At 36.4% G+C, this 18,554-nt stretch overlaps 1 long non-coding RNA gene across 1 annotated transcript; it reads right to left on the reverse strand.

Moving 5' to 3' along the window:
- Nucleotides 1–251: 251 nt before the first annotated feature.
- LOC128133916 (uncharacterized) lies at nucleotides 252–913 on the reverse strand. The gene is made up of 3 exons (XR_008232222.1): nucleotides 740–913; nucleotides 581–640; nucleotides 252–338 (listed from the first exon to the last, which is right to left on the reverse strand). It is a non-coding gene; the product is annotated as an uncharacterized LOC128133916 (long non-coding RNA).
- Nucleotides 914–18,554: the final 17,641 nt, after the last annotated feature.

Raw genomic sequence — 18,554 nt, forward strand, 5'->3', positions numbered from 1 at the left:
ATTTAAAGTTGGTTTAATGAAAAGGTGATTATAAATTGTGTGTGAGGATATATCATATATGTAACCTTGGTTTGGAGGTGAGCATGTTCGGGTAAATTGGGTTTAAGAACATCCAAGAGGAAAGCTGTTGCCTCTCGTATCAAGTTCCTCTGAGGATATGGAAGAAAAAGTTTAAAATTAGTTTAACTAAGAAGTAATTTATTTAAATATTTAAAATTGTTTATCAAATGTTATAAGGATTGTTAACGTGCCTGAAGGAAAAGATCTGTAATGGTGTTGTAATCAACAGGACAACCTCCTTCCATTTGGGACATCATTAAAGCAAAATTTACAGCACCCTGCAAAAAACAATTATGTTAATGATCTAACTTCCATGCACCTATATTTATGTCATCCAAATTGAGAATAGAGGATTTATAATAGTAAAACTTTTTCACTATTTTTTGTGCCACATCAGCGCCAACTCAACAGCCCAAAAACCTCAACATATTTCTATTATAGTAAATCACTGAGCTTATTTATGGGTCCTACCAATTTCAGTTTATTAATTAAAAAAAAAACTCTTATGGATGTTTAATACCTGAGGATCTGATCGAAGAATTCTTTGCAGAAGGAAGAGATAATCAGGTGAATACCCAACCTGCGTGAATTAAAGACAATTTTATAAGGATCTAAAGCAAGATGAAGACTAAATGTAGAGAAATTAGTAAATTACTGCAGTTAAAGATATGCAGCATACCTGCTTGGAGTAAATCAGAATTTTATCAAACTCCCTTCTTTCAGCAAAAGCTGCAACAACTTTAGGGGTGGCTCTAGCTTTTATGTAAATTTTTAATGCAAGATCATTGTCCACTGTCTACAATTCAAAGAAGATAACACAAATGTCAAAATTAGTAAAAACACAAAACCTTGTAAATTTCGAGCTGATGAAAGGCTTCTACCAATGGCTTTAATTAGAAGGAAGTTCAAGTAAACAATTGGATTTTCAAATAAATTTGAGAGAATGCTGATTTATGTGTGTGTTGGAATCACCAAAAAAGATTCATGGAAAGCATTAAATCTAAGAAAGAATACGACCTGTGAGGTTCAAGAAAACCCCAGCAGTTTACCTTCAATCACCAAAGACCACCACTTCTTCATTCTTCTTCCTTCGATCTGTCCAAACCCCAAAGGTCCTCCGATTTCTACCGATGACGGAGTCTAAGAAGCCAAGGAAGGCTCACCGGGAACCAATAATTTCCTCCTCCTCCTCATGAATAGATCGATCATCCTGATGTACCAGTCGTTACTTGCCCTACTCCATCGGACTAGTTGAGTCCCCTCCCTACATGTAATCTGCTGGCGACAAGGAAGAACAGCCAAGGAGACCGCCGGAGCACCTCCCCCCCCCCCCAAGCTGTGGCAGACAAGAGAAGCGTCGCTGCTTCTCCCTTCTCCTTTCTTCAAATCGATCCCGCACCAGAGGTGCTTCCCCTTTCTCGATTGATTTCCATCATCGAGCCACCATGGCTGCTTGCGTTCCCATCTTCCTTTCTCGATAGATGAACCACGACCACCGGACCAAAACTCCCGCTACCTTCGTCATTCTAATTCCCCTTTTTCGATTTATTTGTGGGGAATAAGAAAAAAACGAGAATCAATATTTGGATTCTAATATTGAGACTTGAGAGTATAATACTTAATTAGGGCTTTTTCTGAAAATTTCAACATCGAGTGGGGAATAAGAAAACTATTGGCGAGTATTCTCAATAACAGCAGAGAGATGAAGAAGGTGAAATTACAGCAACGATGAAGTAGATGAATGGAAATCAGAAGCCCTTTTTCTTGATTGAGATGATGAAGTCGAGAGATGGAGATGAAATCGTAACCTTCGATCTTTGATTGAGAAGTTGCACAACAGTGTGAGGAGAATGAAAGATGCGTGAAAATGCTTAGGGCAGGGAGGGTAGCGGGCTTTTCTAATTTTTTGGCTTTTCTTTTCCCGCTTGTAACTAAAGAACGCGCGTTCATTTAAATTATAAAGCGACACATATAGAGGGCGCGCATTTAAGGTACAGCGCCCTCCGTGTTTTTAATTTTTTTTTCTTTTGACACTATTTTAAAGGCACGCAATAATGCGTGACCTAAATCCTTAAATTTTTTGAAGAGATGACACTTTTTTAATGTCACTCTCGTATGCGTAACATATATTAATGAGTGTCGTAATTTGCGCGTCGTAAAAGGCTATTTTTCTAGTAGTGACTTCTTTTAATAAAAATGTTGCGGAATTTGTTCCCAGAAAAACACAATAAATACGTTATTAAAACATTTTCGAAGATACGTATTTTATTCATTTTAAGACGTTTGGGATGTCATCGTTAATACAGAAACATAAGCATAAACAGAACTTACATTTATTTACACTAGTGTTCTACATCTCTTTAAATCTCTCAGTGTAATGTGCCTTCATATCAACACCTATGATATAAATAAACTGAGTGGGTCAGGTTGGGAAACCTGGTGAGTACATAGGGTTTTCAACCCACAATAATATAATTATTATGTTCAAACAATCAAACAATCAACCCTATTACCCATCCCTATTATCTTCTTTACTCTTAAGGATCTACCCTAAGAATCAACCAATCTTCGTTCATACATTCCTAAGGATCATCCTAAGGAATCGGCACGAAGTCCATCGTCACCGGGGTTTAGGCACTAAGTCTGCATAGTCGCCAGAATTTGTACATCGGGCACTAAGTCTGTATAGTCACCAGGGTTTTGGCACCAAGTCTACATGATCACCAGGGTTTAGGCATCAAGTCTGCATGATCGCTAGGGTTTAGGCATCAAGTTTGCATGATCGCCAAGGTTTAGAGTACACCGAGTGAACACATTGTTCACAACACTTACAGGTTGCGAGCCTGCTAGTGTGCCACTGGACTGTCTAGAATAGTCCGTGGTTGTCATCCATACTCTGCTGAATGACGGGGCCATCGTTTGGGAAAAGGCTTCTCACATCGTTCACCTCTCACCCTCACCTCGTGGTCTATAACACCTCTCAACTCATCGTCCAACTTATATTCCATCTATTACATCTACCCATGTTTTTCCTCAACATTATCGTAAATATAAAATACATATACAGTTTAAATCATTTAAAACATGTATAAAATTGTTCATCCAGCATAGATAACAAGTATACAAATAATATGAACACACAGCACATAATTTATATAGAATACTTCATATCTATGTGTAAGCTGAAAGTAACTATGCACTCACTTGAAAGGTGGTGACTCAGCACTCGGACAACGCTTTGATACTCTAAAAACGATTTCCTTCGATAAAACCTAGTACCAATACCACTAGGGTTTAGTCTAACGATAACCGCGACAAATTAATTAGTCTGACAATTATTATTATTATATAAGCGTTAATAACACTCAATATAACTCATAATAATAGCCCAAATAATTATTTTAAGGACCTAATAACATTCCTATAATTATTTGAAAGCTATATTAAAAATTGTGTAAGCGTAGCTCACTTACAGCGAATTTTATCGAAAACCGAAACTTAATTTGGAGCAGCGTTTCGAAACCGAAATACCTTTTTTCTCGGGACTCCGGGAGCCTCGGGGCTTCCTTCGGGTGCTAGGGGGTTTACCTTGGCTTTTAGGGGGTTAGGGTAGGCTAGAGAGATAAACTAGTGAGAGAATGATGGGAGAAATGGTGTGAGAAATCGGAGCACTTCGCACCTCTATTTATAGTGCCAGACTTCGGTCTTTACGCTGGGCGTAGGGAGGCTACGCTGGGTGTAGTCTCGGATAGTATTGCCAGCTTCGCACAGCTGGCTCGCACCTTCTTCGGATGAATAAGACACGCGGGTACGTGGGGCGTACTCACCTCGGACGCAGGGCGTAAAGCGAAGGCTACGTGGCATGATCCGAAGCGCGTTTCTTCATCAGCGATGGGCGGCCCAGATGCTGCCACGTCACTAGCTCCTCACCAGGCTTCGCAAATTCGACTAAAATCTTTAAAAATTTGTAACTTTCTCATACGAACTCTGTTTTTGACGTTCTTTATATCCACGCGAAGGTGGGAACGTACTCTACAACTTTCGTTTAGACTCCGTTGGCTAATTTTGACTCGATTTTAAATTTTATATTATTAACAGGTCGGGACAAGATTGGTTCGTTAAATCCTCATAACTTCTTCATCCGACGTCCCTTTTCGTCCATCTTTTTCTCGTTACGCTACTCTTAATGAGATCTTCGATTCTCATTTAGGATGTGTCGGCTAAAAATCACCCGATCTAACATTTGAATTTCAGGCTGTACACCGCTAATTCGAAACTTCGAAAAATCATAACTTCTTCATACGAAGTCAGATTTGGGCATTCTTTTTATCGATGTTCTTAGCTTAACGTATTCTATGACTTTTGTTTATATCGCTAAGGCTAAAATTCACAACATCGTAAATTTACTATTTACGCTTCCCGGTGTCGTGCCGGTTTTGCCGTAAAACTTCGACGGGTCATAACTTCTTCGTTATAACTCGGATTTTGGCGTTCTTTATATGTACGGAAACCTTGTGACATATACTAAAACTTGGTTCAAATTATTTATTCTAAATAATATTTTGTCGAAAATTCGTTTTCGTCCCCTATTGCCTCTAAATTGAGTAGCTCGGATCTACGGGCGTTACAAAAGCCAATATAGATGACTTTGTATCAGAATCAGCTTGTGATTGAATAATGACATTCAACTTTCGATTCGGGATTTTAAATTGCTTACCTAACATAAGCATATGATCAGGTATTTCCTCCTCCTCTGAATCAAAGTGTATGGCTTCAAACATTCCTCCAAAACCTCCTCCTTCGGTTTCTTCATCAGACTGAGCTTGCAAAGGTATAGGTTGTGGTGTTTCAGGTGATTTAGATAAGAACAATGTATTAAAGGGATGATCAAATATGGATGATGTGGTTGTGCTTGTATTCGGAAGAGGAAATGGTGGTAATGAAGTAGATAAGTTGATTGGCATTGTAAGTTCAATATTCGTGATAGGTGTGCCCGTATCATATACGTTAACAACCTTATCAGAAACAAGTTCCTCCTCTTGAACTGATTTGTTTTGAACAACTTCAAGTGGAATGGATGTGGTAATGGAAATTTGTGAAGTAATTGGAAGAGAAACATTTACCATTGTGGAAATGGAAATAGGTGGAGTCTCTGGAACCACTTCATCTTCTGATGATTCATTGCGAATAATCATCTTCCGTTTCTTGTAGAGCTTTTGAGTAATATGCTTCGCAACCTCTTGAGCTCTTCTTCTCTTTGAACCAAGAGAAACAAGAGCTGGAACGTCTCTAAACACAGCCCCCTTACTACTCACCTTAGTTTTACGAATAGTAGGAGAAGTAGTCGTCATATGTGATGACTTGCGAAGCTTCTTTAATAGCCCTGACTTTGTTGGTCTAATCTCCTTCTTAGTTTTAGGAGAAAGCTCATCTTTTTCAACGCCTTCAGCCTTTGACACTTTTGAAGATTCATGTTTTTCTTCCTTTTGAGTTTTCTTCTTCTTCTTTGAGGACTCAGCACTAAAATCAAGTAACACTCCAGTTCGCACATTAGGATTAAAAGTCTTCATGTATCGAACTAACACCTTGTGAGTAGAGGACACTTTGCGATGCATTGCATCAGGAATTCTTGCAACACTTGTGAAGATATTTTCATCATCTTCAACAACTTTTGGAAACTGGTACAAAGAAAATTCTGCAACCTCTCCTTCTTCAGGAACTTGAATTCCTTCTTTTGCGTAGACTATTTCTAAGATCAAACTCCAGTACCTTGCACAAGAAATCCCCTTATCAACACTTGTATTTTCTAGGCTTTTGTTGAACTCCTTCCAAAGCTGAGTTCCATAATCGATACTTAAATCATAGTACAGACCCATAATAATTGCATAAACCTCCATTCGTCCCCTGTCTGGACCGACACTCCTTCCGGTCAAACATCTTAGAAAAATACCAAATAAGAAATTCCAAATACATGGTAAGCTGGATTTCCTGAAATCACTTATCTTTTCAAGAGTGGGTTGATGTCCCATCTCATTGAACACGAAGATAATCTGTGAATTGGTGGGTTTAAAGAACGGTGGGTTATGAGGAATGTTCAGGAAGTCAATGAACATGTTCTTGGTAAGACGAACCCTCTTGTTATTCACCAGATTGAAAGCTATGATATCAGTTGCATAATTGTATGATGCAGTTGATGCCGCCATTGACAACCATGTCACAGGAACAGGAAAAGAACTGAACATAGCAGTTGATAATGGTGACCTTTTCAGTGCAACGAGCAACATCTTCAATTCTTATGGGTAGGATGAGACATTAGGATCAACTTGGTAGTTTGTGCTTTGAATCTTCATAAGAGACTATGAAATAACTTCGTCGGTGTTGGATTGAGTAGCAGCCATTGTTAGGGTTTGAAGAAGATGAAGAACAGAGAATTTGGGAATTTTTGAGTTTGATCGCGTAACCGTATAAAACACTTTTGAACCCCCTTTTATAAGTAACCCTGATTGATTTGAATTTGAAGCGGGATGCATTTAATGATATTCGATGTGGAACCTTTAAAATCAGACCATTACTGCGAAAAAATAGCCATGCATCAAAAAGCAGCTGTCACGTCGCCTAGAAAATCGGGCAGAATACCATACGTCACAGATACACAGCCTGTCAATATCACCTTTATTGAATTGTAACCGTTAGAACCCTTCGAATGGAGGCAAGGATCTTTCATTTTTGGGATGAAAAGCGAAGTCATATGCCAGACTTGCAAAATCTTCAGCCTATGTTGGTATTACTTAGAACCTCAAGGATTTCGTGAGTGCATGTGAGTCAAAGAAATAAGATAAGAAGCAAGTGAATTTTTTTTTGGAATTCTGTGATGTCAAAAATGCAATTTGACACGAAGGCAGTTAAACCCCGGGCAAAGGTTGCTTTGTTAATCATCAAGAGAGATGATCAACAGCTTGTGTATGTTCCCGTGAATTACAATCGAATACTTTTTGATAAGTATCAAAGGGCTTCTTTTAAAAGTGATTCTTGGGTTGGTTGAAAATTTCGTTACATGTCAACCTAAACATAAGGTGATAAATTGTAACAGAAATTACTTGTATGACCAGTGTAGTCAGTGACAAGTCAGCTTTGAAAATGTTTATCATGACCAGGACATTCGAATGAAACTCACACGGAAATCATATTCATAAAAAAAATTGATGTACTGGATCTTGTTGGGTAACAAACATCGTGGGTTTCGAATGTTTGATCAAGACCACGCATGCGAATTGAATATGATTTGGAGTTTTGAATTTTGGTACTGAAACAAAAGTTTCGTCAATATCTGGAACAATGTTCCCCGTCAATTCCTTAAGTTTTAAGATGTTTGGGTTTTACCTTCATCACGGACTCATGATGTCAGATCATTAACACAAATTTTTTGTATATCTAAGTCTCGATGGGTTTGATCAGAGACCTCTCGGACATACGTCTTTGTGTGTGATTTGTGTTAAGAATTTTGTGATGAAAAAGAGTTTTCTGTTTGGTCCACAAATAACAGAGGTACATTTGATCTTATAAGCCTAATTGGGAAGAAATTTTCATGAGATAATTTCATTAAGGCTTTTGTTTCTCACACATAGAGTCATATGAGTCTTGGGTCAACATGCTGCAGCATGCTTCTAGGGACATCCTAACTAGTACAAAGTTGAAAGAAATGATATCTTCCCATAGAAACATATAAGCATGACCTCTTCGCATTATGCTCTTGACGAAAACTAAAAACACACAAAACTTAAAGAACAAAGTTAAAAAATATTTTTGTGATTTTGTTTTTTTTCAAAAATTAAAAACTAAAAAAAGTATATTTTTTTATTAAACTTTTTCAAAAATAGACAAACAAATGAAAATATTTTTGATTTTTCAAGTATTTCGCAAAGCAAAAAAAATATTAAATTGAACCTTAGTTACCAGATGTGCAAATGCGAAGCCTCTTAATGCACAGTAATTTCTGAATGATTTTGACTCAGAGTTGCTCAATGGACCTTTCATTCTTGAGTTATTGATTTTGAAACTGAATTCACATCGATCATCCCCAAACCTGCTAAAATTCTTACAAATGATTTTTCATCAAGAGTTTAGTAAAAATATCAGCAAGTTGTTCAGTGGTTTTAACAAAATGTATTTCCATATTCCCATCTTCCACATGATCTTTGATAAAATGATATCGAAGAACTATGTGTTTTGTATTTGAGTGTTGTACTGGATTATGACAAATGCGAATTGCACTTTGAGAATCACAATACAAGGGAATCTTTTTCATATTTATAGCATAATCACAAAGTTGACTCTGAATCCAAATGATTTGCGAAGTGCAAGCAGCAGCTGAAATATATTCAGCCTCAACAGTTGATATAGCAACACAAGCTTGCTTCTTCGACTGCCAACTCACCAATTTCCCATCCAATAGTTGACACCCACCACTTGTACTTTTTCTATCCAAAGTACATCCTCCTAGATCAGAATCTGAAAAAGCTTGAATGAAGAATCCCGATTTTGAAGGATACCAAAGTCCTAACAAAATTGTCCCCTTAAGATAGCGAAAAATATTTTTCACTGCAGTTAAATGAGGTTCTCTGGGATTAGCTTGATACCTAGCACAATTACATACTGAAAACATAATATCAGGTCTGCTTGTAGTTAAGTACAACAAAGACCCTATCATGCTTCGATAAAGAGTTAAATCAACTGCAGGAGTATCTAATGAAGGAGTTAGTCTTGTTCCCACTACCATAGGTACTCTCAGCTTCGTGCTATTGGTCATTCCAAACTTTTCAAGCAAGTTCTTTATGTATTTTTCTTGATTGATTAAAATTTCATCCCTGTTCTGTCTTATATTTAAACCAAGAAAATTATTAATTTTCCCATCATACTCATTTCAAATTGACTCTTCATTATATTTTCAAATTTAATTGACAATGTTGGGTCAGTTGAGCCAAAAATAATATCATCAACATAAATTTGAACAAGCATGAGATGATTCCCAACTTTCTTGCGAAACAATGTGGGGTCAACTGATCCTTGTTTAAATTTAGATTGCTTCAAAAAATTTGTAAGTGTTGCATACCAGACTCTTGGTTCTTGTTTTAACCCATAAACTGCTTTGTCTAGGATGTAGACATGATCAGGATGTTCCTCATTTATAAATCCTGGTGGTTGTTCAACATAAACTGTTTCTTCTAGTTCTCTATTTAAGAATGCACACTTAACATCCATTTGAAAAATGTCAAAGTCTTTGTGAGCTGCATAAGCTAAAAATATGCGAACTGCTTCGAGTGTTGCAACAGGAGCAAATGTTTCTTCATAGTCTATTCCTTCTTGTTGCGAATAGCCTTTAATAACTAGTCTAACTTTATTCCAAATAATATTGCCATCTTTGTCAGTTTTATTTTTATAAATCCATTTTAATCTGACAATTGAAACATCAGAAGGTTTAGGAATTAATCTCAAAACCTTATTTCGTTTAAATTCAGCCAGTTCAGATTGCATAGCAACAACCCAATCTGAGTGTTCCATAACATTCTTTATTGTCTTTGGCTCTATTTTCGAAATAATAACATTAAACATACACAATTGTTGGTTCGCATTCAGTACCTCATTTTTCGCACGAATTTGAGCTCTTGTCAACACACCATCTTGTGGATTCCCAATTACCTGTTCTTTGGGATGATTCCTTGTCCATTTCTCAAGTGGTGGAAAATCAGGATTAAATTCCAATGGTGCATCTTCGTACATATCTTCATTTTTAGATCCTGCAACAGAAAAATTATCATTTAATTCATGAAATTCATCATTTTATTCAAGATTAGTTTTCTCTGTTGCATCATGCTCCTCCTCAACATGATGTTCATCTTGATGCTCCCCCTCAAAATGATGTTCCTATTGAAATTGCGAATGCTCCCCTCAACTTGATGATTCATATTTTCATTCTCCCCCTCGAAATTTTGCTCTCTCTGTACATTGGTGATCGTATGCTCCCCCTCCATACGAACTTCAGGCACACTTTCGCAAGATATTGACTTTGTAGTTATTGTTGAATCATCAGTATGTTTTGAGGATTCTGATGTTTGATTAGCAGGAGCATGAACTTCCGCATCAATTGCCCTGTCAGGAATTCCGAAAATTAAGTCATAATTAAAATCATTTATTTCGGAATTTTCAATTTGAGTATCTGAATCAACAAGAATTGATTTATTCTCAAATTTGATATCCGTTTGTTTAAGATAGTAATCATCGAATGTTAAGTTGAAAGTTTCTTCAACTTTTCTAGTTCGCTTGTTTAACACCCTGTATGCAATTGAATTTTGCAAATATCCTAAGAATATGCCTTCATCAGCTTTAGCTTGGAACTTGGTCAAATTATCTTTTAGATTCATTATAAAACACCTGCAACCAAAAACATGGAAAAATTTTACATTAGGTTTTCGATTGTTGAGTATTTCATATGGAGTGACATTGAATCTTCGATGAATGAATGACCGATTCTAAGTAAAACATGCAGTCGATACAGCTTCAACCCAAAGATATTGAGGTAAGTTCGCATATGTTAACATGGTTCTGGCTGCTTCGCATAGAGACCTATTTCTTCTTTCAACAACACCATTTTGTTGTGGAGTATATGGTGAAGAGAAATTATGCGAAATGCCTTTGCCTGTGAGAAAGAAATCCAGTGTTTGATTTTTAAACTCAGAACCATTGTCACTTTTAATCCTGCGAACACTCTTTTTAAGACTAATCTCAATCTTTTTGATAAAATCAATCATCGTCTGAGCAACTTCAGATTTTAACCTGAGAAAAAAATACCCTGGTGAATCGAGAAAAATCATCAACAATAACTAAAATGTACCGCTTTTTATTGATTGTAGCAACAGTCGACGGTCCACATAAGTCAATGTGAAGAAGTTCCAATGGTTCCACGATCTTTGAATCAACCACAATTAGATGACCTTTTCTATGTTGTTTTCCTTGTTCGCAAGATGCACACAAAGTATCATTGTCAAATTTTAGTACAGGTAAACCTTGTACCAAATCTTTAGTGACAAGTTTGTTAATATTGTGAAAGTTCAAATGTGACAATCTTCTATGCCAGAGCCAGCTAACATCATTAGAGGCCTTTGATAGTAAACACACTGCATGTTTGCCCACAATTGGTTTGATGTCTAGTGTAAACATGTCACCATATCTTTTGGATTTGAGAAGTACTTCATTTATCTTTGTGTTTGAAATGATACTTTCTTCTTCGTTAAACACAACCTAATTTCCAGTACCCACAACAAGTTGCGAAACACTAATCAAGTTATGTTGAAGACCTTCAACATAAGCAACCCTGTTAACTGTGAATTGTCCATTATGACTTTTCCATAGCCTTTCACTTGACACTTGTGATTATTTCCAAATTTGACTACTCCAACATTTTCTAAGCTTTTATAATCTCGTAAGTTTTCCTTTCTTCCAGTCATGTGACGAGAGCAACCACTATCAATATACCATTTCGCATCATATTGCTCGTCACATATCACCTGCATTTATTGAAAATTTTTTGGAACCCAAGACTTATTGGGTCCTTCATTAGTAGTATTGAACAAATTATTTGAATTTAAAAACCATGTTTTCACTTTGTCTGTGACACTATCCATTAAATCAACATCATCAGATCGAGATATTGAAATATAGTTGTTTGATAGTTTTGGATTTCCATTCACTTTCATCTCATCCTTCACAACAACTTTCATAACTGGTTTCCATTTTTGTATCGGGACTTGCGAATCATGAGATGATGAACTACCAGTAGTAGACTTATTCACAAACTTGTCAAATGCAGTCTTTATCTGCTGCTCTAAAAACTTCCCATTTTGATATTGTTTTCCTTGCCCTTCAAGCCAACTGTTGATCGTACATACATCAGATTTTCCTTTTGTATATGAAAATTTGGTCGGTTTTGAGATCGAAGGATTTGGAAAATTTGGTTGTTTAGGTGAAAATTTTGGTTTTGCTTGAGTTTTGACATTCAAAGTTGATAAATTATTCGTTAATTTGCCAACATTGTGAAACTTATGATTATTCACAAATTTTTGCGAAGTCTCAAATTTTCTAATGTTGTCATATTTCCGAACAAATTTATCATTATTTTTCATTGGAATTTTGTCAACAGAATATATTGGTTTGTGAAAACTTGTATCCTTTTGTTTATTTATTCTCTGAAATTTTGATGATTTTGTCTTTACAATTTGTGCTTTTTCAACTTTTGGTTTATCATTAGACACAACTTTCCAAAAGATTGCTTTTCTTGCTTTTCTTTTTGAAACATTATTTTCTGTTGAATACTTTCCAACCATCAATTTAAATTCATGAGAATTTAGTTTCACTTCCACCCATTTTTGTGATGATTTTTGACCTTGAAAAACATACGAATTTGGAGTTTAATTGTTTTCTACTGTATTTTGATTTGCAAAGAAACCTTCAGTAGTTGACCTTTGATTATCATTTTCAACCATTTTGTTGAATTCAGGTTTAATTTTCTCAACATTTCCGGTTGTGACAAAGACTTGAGTTGGAAAAATTGTGTTATCTATACATGTAAAATTTGGATAAACCACAGTGTTAGTTTCCAAATAATGTGCACCTTTGTCATTAAGAATTTTGTCGAATTCTTTTGTATCACCAAACACTTGATTAACAACAACTCGTTGAGGTGTTTCATGTGAATCCTTCACTTCTTCTTTGTCTTCATCAGTTTCATCAGTCTTCCAACTTTCAACTTCCACATTATCAAAGTCACAATGTTGCGAAGTAGAGGGTTTATCATTTTCACTCCTTTACCATCGAATCAACTATAATTTCTTTACCTTTGACCTTAGATGTGATATTAAGGATTGACAATTTAGAACAATCGACGTCTTCTTCCTCTTCGATCTCACTGATTTCACTCATATTATTTGAATTGTCATCGACATCAGCATAATTGAGTTGAGAATCAAGAGTTGAAGTTTCAGTTTTCTTTAAGATTTTCACTTGTTCATTCTTTGTCAAACTTTCATTGACAATACTAACCAACTCATCAGCATTCAACAATTCATCAATTTTGACAATACCATATGCGAATCTATCATCAGGTATTTTGTCAAATTGAGCAATTGTGTTTTCCCAGTCATAAGAAACAACATCAACTTTTTCGCGTTCATATTCAAGAAAAGGTAAAAGTTTCCTATGTTGTTCTTTGCTTATTTCAGATGAATGATGTGAAGCTGTTAACTTTGCATACAAACGTTTAGCAGAGTTACAATAAATGTTTCTTTGTGCTAGTAACAACCTAACTTCTTTATCTAGATTGTTCCTATCACAATTTACATTTTCCATTTGTAATTCAAGTTTATCTACTCTGCTTTGTTTTATTTCTAATTCTCTTCTTGTCTCAACTAGTTGCAATTTTAGATTTTGTGCTTCTGTACTAGCAGACACAATAACATAATCAAAATAAGCAACAATATCATCAAATGAAGTTATTTCAGCATCATAAGTAGATAAAGGAATATTAAATGATTCAAGAATAGCACGTACCTTGGTGGTCATTGCAGATTTATCAATGGACTTGGACACAAAGCATCGTCCATAAACATTCTCTTCGCAATTATCTTCATAGCTTGCGAACATTGCACCATGAGTTGGATGCCTCATTTCTTCATCATCAGATCCTGAAGGCCAGATCTGATAAGTTCCACTTTCTTCTTCATCAGACTCTCCTTTCGCAACTAATGACATTCCTTTTGCCTTCGCACGCACCTCCTCAAGCTTTTCTGAGTAGTAGGCTTCATCTTTGATTTTGCTTTTCTTCTCCTGTTTCTTTCTCAGCAAACAATCAGCTACAAAGTGATTTGCACCATCGGAGTAATGACAATTAATTCCAGAATCACCTTTTAGTTTCTTCTCTTCCTTCGCATCTTTTTGCTTTTCTTCAACCTTTTCCAATTTCTTCTTTTCCTCACCTCCAGCTTTTATGAAACCACTCTTTGCATCATTTGGCTTGCCTTTTGGATTGAAAGGCTTTTTGAAAAATTTCTTAACTCTGTTGTTTGAATAGAATGCAACTGCTTCATCATCAGAATTCATTAAGAAACCTTCATTGTCTGATCCTTCCGTTTCACCAGTATCAATTTCTGAAATCTTTGAAACCAAAGCCAAAGGACCTCCTAGATGCTGTTTTGATTCTTCGAACATTTCTATAACTTCACTTTCGTGTGTTTTCAGCTGGTTGTAGAGATCATTCAAGCTGGTTGTATCAAAACTTTGTTGGTTCTTTATCATCATACTCACACTACGCCATTCTTTACGAAGACCCATGATGAATGTTAGATTGAATTCCATGAGAGACCTTGTGATTCCATACCTACTGCAACGATAAACAAGCTCATTCAGACGATCATAGTAGTTTTCAAGAGTTTCAGCATCCTTTTGTCTGAATTCCTTAAGTTCAACAAGACATTGCTTAACAGAATTGATCTTCATCTTTTCGCTATCTTGATACTTCTCTTTTAGTGTGATCCAAACGTCCGTGGCTGTTTTACTACTACGATTGTAATTGTAAACCACAGGAGGCAAAGCACCTCTTAGTTCTCTCATACACCTTTTCTCATTTTGCTTCATGCGATTCTGTTGATTAGCAACTTCATCTGAAGAAGCAGATTGTCCAATTGTTTGAACATTATCAGGAAGTTGACCTTTTCCACTTATACAATTCCAGAGCTCTTCATCAATTCCATTTAAGTAATCCTCCATCCTATCAGCCCACTGATCATAGTATTCAGGGATTAACATTGGAATTTTGGTTGAAGAACCAAGTAAGTGAGAGAAAGAAGTCATGGTATTCATGTTGAAGTTCGCCATTGATGAACACGAGAAATTTTTAGAAAGCTTGAAAAACTTGATGAATTTGTGAATTGATCGAACGAATTGATCACCGATTGCTAATCGATCACTCGACTAAACAATTCAAATGCATAATCGATTCAAATCTGAAGATCAAGAGAGATTTTCAGAACCAAAATGCGTGGAAAATTTTGAGTAAAGTTACTACTCAAAAAGCAAATGATTCTAAAACGAAAATCAGATCAATGCAGTTTGAAACCTGCTCTGATACCAATTGAAGAGAATTGTAATCTAGATTTAGAAAGCAATCATGATTGTATGAATAAAAAGTAAGAACACAGAAAGTAAATATTAATCAAATCTTATATTGATGAAGAACTGATTACAGACTTAAGTAGAGAGAACTTGCAAATGACTAATGAATCACTCGTGCATTTGCTGTCTCTACTTTTAACCTCAGTCCCTATTTATAGGAAACCTGAGTGTACAAAAAATATACTAAGTCCTGAACTATACGCTTCGCACAAATGAAGACTTAGTAAAATAACTAACATGCGAAACCAAAGAAAACAAACACTTTGACTTTTACAACATCTAGACTCTACAAACTTAATTGAACACATCAATTGAGTCCTGATCAAGCCTGGCACATAAGTCAAAACAAAATCATCGTGGGGCCCAAGATATCGCTTTTAATCCTCTTAGGATAAAAGGAACATATAAACTTCGACTTATATGCTTATACTAATTACTTCTTAAATTATACATAACAACACGTTTTATAACATCAAGTTACTAATTCATTTTCGTACTATCAATGCATAATCAAGTCATAATCAACAACTCATATATCTTGGTTTGAAGACTATACAATATTATTGTCTCACAATCACTCATGATAAATTCCATGAAGTGATTAATGTGAGCGTGGGTTTAATCCAATACTCAAATCTTATTTCAAGAGCACTCATGAACGATGTAGCAAACTTTTGCTATGTCTAAACACTTTAGACAATCTACAATCCAATTCATGACAATCCTGCCTGATATCCTACTTCCAAAGTATGATCGACTGTGGATAGTTCGATTAATCATATTATTCAGGAAGTCAAAACATGCAAAAGTGACACATAAAATAAACAATTGACAGAAGACAGTAAGCTTTACTTATCAATAAAACCTTTATTATTTAATCATCAAATGTCAATTACATTTATTTATTACAAGTTTCTAACTGCCTATCTAATCACTAAAACTAATATCTTCTTTTAGGCCAATGCTCTTAGCATGCAGCAAATGCTTAACCCTACTCAGTACCTTCGTAAGGGGATATGCTGGGTTATCCTTTGACGATACCCTCTTCACTACAAGGAGTCCCACTTCTACTTGATGTCTTATGAAGTGATATTTTCTATCGACGTGCTTGGATATGCCATGCTCCCTTGGTTCCTTGGTTAAGGCGACCGCACCCTCGTTGTCACATAAAATGTCCATAGGCTCCTTTACAATAGGTACAACTCCAAGGTCTTTGATAAAGTTATTTAGCCATATTGCCTCCTTTAATGCTTCGCTTGCTGCTATGTACTTTGATTCGCTCGTTGAATCAGCTACAATCTCCTATTTGGAACTTTTCCATGTTACTGCTCCTCCATTTAGGGTAAATGCCCAACCTGAATGAGAGCGGAAATTATCTCGGTTGGTTTGAAAGTAGGCATCACTATACCTTGTCCCTCTCAAGTCATCACTCCCACCGAGGGTAAGGACCCAGTCCTTAGTCCTCCGCAGGTACTTAAGAATGTTCTTTAATGCAATCCAGCGTGCTCTACCATGATTCCCTTGATATCGACTCACCATGCTCAAAGCAAAAGCCATATTTGGTCGAGTACATGTCATTACATACATGATGGAGCCAACGGCATAAGCATATGGAACTCGACTCATTTCTGCTATTTTGGCATCAGTACTCGGACTCTGAATCTTACTCAGTTTGGTATTGCTCTGGATAGGCAATTCTCCTTTCTTGGAATTCTCCATGTTGAACCGTTTCAACACCTTGTCCAAGTAGGTACTTTGACTAAGTCCTATTAGTCTTTTACTCCTATTTCTCAATATCCTTATCCCTAGAATGTATGCAACTTCCCCGAGGTCCTTCATAGCGAAATACTTCCCAAGCCAAGACTTAACGTCCTACAAGGTTGGAATGTCATTTCCTATGATTAGTATGTCATACACATAAAATACTAGAAAGCCAACTATACTCCCACTAGCTTTGACATATACGTAGGACTCATCCTCGCTTCTCGAAAATCCAAACTCTTTGACTTTCTCATCGAAACAAAGATTACATCTGCAAGATGATTTCTTTAATCCATAAATGGATTTCTCAAGCTTACACAATCTATTAGGGTACTTCGCATCTACAAAACCCTCTGGATGACTCATGTAAAAATCTTCAGCCAACTTCCCATTAAGGAAAGCACTTTTGACATCCATCTGCCATATTTCATAATTATGACACGCAGCTATGGATAACATAACCCTTATAGATATGATCTTCGCTACTTGTGAGAAGGTCTCATCATAGTTAACTCTAGGAGTTTGAGTAAAGTCCTTCGCAACCAATCGTGCCTTGTATGTGTGTACTTTCCCATCCATGTCGGTCTTCTTCTTGAAGACCCACTTGCACCTAACCGTGTTACGACCTGGTACATTTTCAACCATGTTCCAAACTTGATTGTCATAGATAGACTGAATCTCGCTGTCCATCGCCTCTTTCCACTTTGTAGACTCTTGGCCTACCATGGCTTCCTTGTAGTTATTAGGTTCATCCAAATTTATCAATATGTTATCACTAATAAATGTATCACCTTCAGTTGTTATTTGAAAACCATACAACACATGTGGAACACTAACTCTACCAGAACGTCTCATAGGTACGAACTCGTCAATTGGTTCAATAGGAGTCTCATCCTCAGGTTGATTGCTAGTGTTAGAGGTTCCTTCATCACTTAACTCTTGAAGCTCTTCAAGGTCAATTTGCCTCCCACTATCCTCTTGGCATATAAATTCTCTTTCACAAAAGACACCCCTTCGCGCTACAAAGACCACGTTCTCATTAGGTCTATACAACAAATATCCAAAGGATTTATGTGGGTAGTTTGAGCTTGTTGTGAGTCTCTCGTCTTACAAAAGCTTCGTAACCTCAAACCTTGATATGTGCTAACGAGAGAACTTTCCATGTCCACATTTAGTGAGGTGCTTTGGAAACCTTCTTAGTTTGGACTAGATTAAGGATATGGGCAACAATCACTAAGGCATACCCCCAGAATGAGATAGGTAACGAAGCTCGACTCATTATGGAACGAACCATGTTCAATAAGGTTCCATTGCGCCTCTTGGCCACACCATTAAGCTATGGTGTCCTAGGTGGCGTCAATTGTGAAACAATTCCACATTCTTTAAGATAGTCGTGGAACTCGATACTAAGATACTCACCACCTCGATCGGATCGGAGCATCTTTATCTTCCTGCCCAATTGATTCTCCACTTCTTGATTAAACTCTTTGAACTTTTCAAGGGTTTCCGACTTG

This window comes from Lactuca sativa, chromosome 4 (genome assembly GCF_002870075.4).
Source record: "Lactuca sativa cultivar Salinas chromosome 4, Lsat_Salinas_v11, whole genome shotgun sequence".
In the NCBI taxonomy this organism is placed as follows: Eukaryota; Viridiplantae; Streptophyta; class Magnoliopsida; order Asterales; family Asteraceae; genus Lactuca; species Lactuca sativa.